Source organism: Rhinoderma darwinii, chromosome 8, assembly GCF_050947455.1.
Source record: "Rhinoderma darwinii isolate aRhiDar2 chromosome 8, aRhiDar2.hap1, whole genome shotgun sequence".
Lineage (NCBI taxonomy): Eukaryota > Metazoa > Chordata > Amphibia > Anura > Rhinodermatidae > Rhinoderma > Rhinoderma darwinii.
The window spans coordinates 124,666,563-124,668,683 of NC_134694.1; the positions used below are offsets into that span (position 1 = coordinate 124,666,563).

The 2,121-nt window shown below is 41.7% G+C and overlaps 1 long non-coding RNA gene across 1 annotated transcript; it reads left to right on the forward strand.

The window, feature by feature from the left end:
- The first annotated feature begins 392 nt into the window (after positions 1–392).
- LOC142658906 (uncharacterized) lies at positions 393–1,868 on the forward strand. The gene is made up of 2 exons (XR_012850221.1): positions 393–594; positions 1,577–1,868. It is a non-coding gene; the product is annotated as an uncharacterized LOC142658906 (long non-coding RNA).
- The last annotated feature ends 253 nt before the right edge of the window (positions 1,869–2,121 follow it).

Consider the following 2,121-nt stretch of genomic DNA (forward strand, 5'->3'; position numbering starts at 1 on the left):
GGCGCTTATCGTGGAATATGACTTGAGGAATCATTTCACCGGCAGGTAACATCATGAAACATCCAGCAGACAGATGAGAATTCAGTGAAATTGTATTTAGTGTTGGCTCAACGCGTTTCTTAAATAGGTTACATCATTAGAGACACATTCTTGATGAAGTAGATTGTGAAATGCGTAAGGAGTGATGTCATAGGATGCTGACATCGTGAAATATCCCAGAGACGAAGAAATATTCAGTTAGTGTTATATAATGAAGGAAATAGTTTACTTCATTAGAGACACATGCTTGATGCAGTAGATTATGTAATGTGTAAGGAGTGATGTCATAGAGCAGTGACATCATCAAATATCCCAGAGACTTAGAAATATTCAGTTAGTGTTATATAATGGAAGATCAGCACATTTTAGAAATACGTTACATCATTAGAGACGCATGCATAATGACATAAGTTATTAAATGCAAAAGGAGTGATGTCATAGGCCCATGACATCATGAAATATCCAACAGAAAATGAAAATCCATTAGTTTTCAATGGTGGTCCACAGTTTCATGGCCTAGTGACATATGATGAAGCAACTTATGAAACGCGTCAGGTATAATGTCATACACGACTGGACCTACCATATGTAACACCTGGGCAGATGCACAGGGGCCGGTTCCCTTATGTAAGGAGGACACACCACCTCCTTAAAGACAGCTAGCAGGTCGCTATTCTTGGATTTCATAGCTCCCTATTACTGGTACAAGTTAGAAAGACACAAGGGGGGCGCTCTACGATGAGCTACTGCAGAGCAAAGGGCCCATAAACTGTTCTGGCACAGGGGCCCTCTGCTGTCTCTGATGCCACAGACAGATGATATCATAAAACATCATAAAAATGTAAAGTACAGTCCAACGCATTTCATAAATAAGTTACGTCATTAGGTTTCTGTCCCTGAAGTAACTTGCTGGATGTTTCATGATGTCACCAGCCTCAGACACGTGTCATAGCACCATGGAATACCCATATCTAGCCTGTCTCTATACACCCCACCTCTGCGCATGTGTTGCAGCTTACAACATGATTTTTAGCTCTATCTCTCATAACACCCCATATCTCTCTGCTGCCCCCTAGTGTCTGTACTGAACATACTCTGCTGTTGTGCGAAATACGCTGTTATTACATCGGGTGCCATACCTTAGCAGGATATAGAAAAAACTTTAAGCTCATTATGGGACCTTAGCTAAGCTTTTAGGGGGAGTGTCTGTCAGCACGGTGTTGACAGATTTAACGTAGCAACCAGCAATTTGTGAATGCAGCTTTAGATGTGTCTAGAGGATGCAGTGTCATGTAACTCGAGTTCAATACAGGAGAATCTAGAGAACAAAGCATCATTCTATGATATTTAAAAGCAGAATTGCACTTCCAATAGTCTGGAAAATCTGATCATCCAGAAACTCGCTGGTTCTATGCGTGCGAGATTATTACAACTTTTAGATTTCCTGTATATTTATTATTCCCCTCCCCCTGTGCTCGCTGTTCTATATGGAGTGACTTATTCATTTCTCCTGTCACTTTATTACCGGTAAATGTAGGTTATTGATTGTGAGACCGGAGTCGTCGCTGCATCGGGAACCATTGATGACACTTATGGTCAGATGATAATATTAAGAGAACAATACAAAGAGATTAGGACAATGGGAACGCACTGCTGAGAAAATGACATTGTATCACAAATGATTCCCCTCCAACGCCCGACACGGAGGAGCGAGACTGATTGTACAGACCCCAGGGGGTGCGCAATGTCTGCGAGCTCAGAACACAATGTGATAATTATACCACGCAGAGAAGAGACGAATGTCACATAAATAAGATACAAGTTATAAAGCGGAAATGTAACTTCTTTACTTTGTTACATCTATTAGTCTGAACTACAAGACACTACGGGCTCGTCCACACGTAACGGAATTGCTGCAGAAAGTAGCAGACATTCCGCTACGGAAAAACCGCAGCATCTCCTGTGTTTTATACAGCAGAAAATGGTGCGGATTTGGCTGCGTTTTTCACAATGTTGGGGGATGGTGACATCTCAGAAAAACGCAGCAATTCAGTCCACTTTACGCAGCAGGAATTGACATGC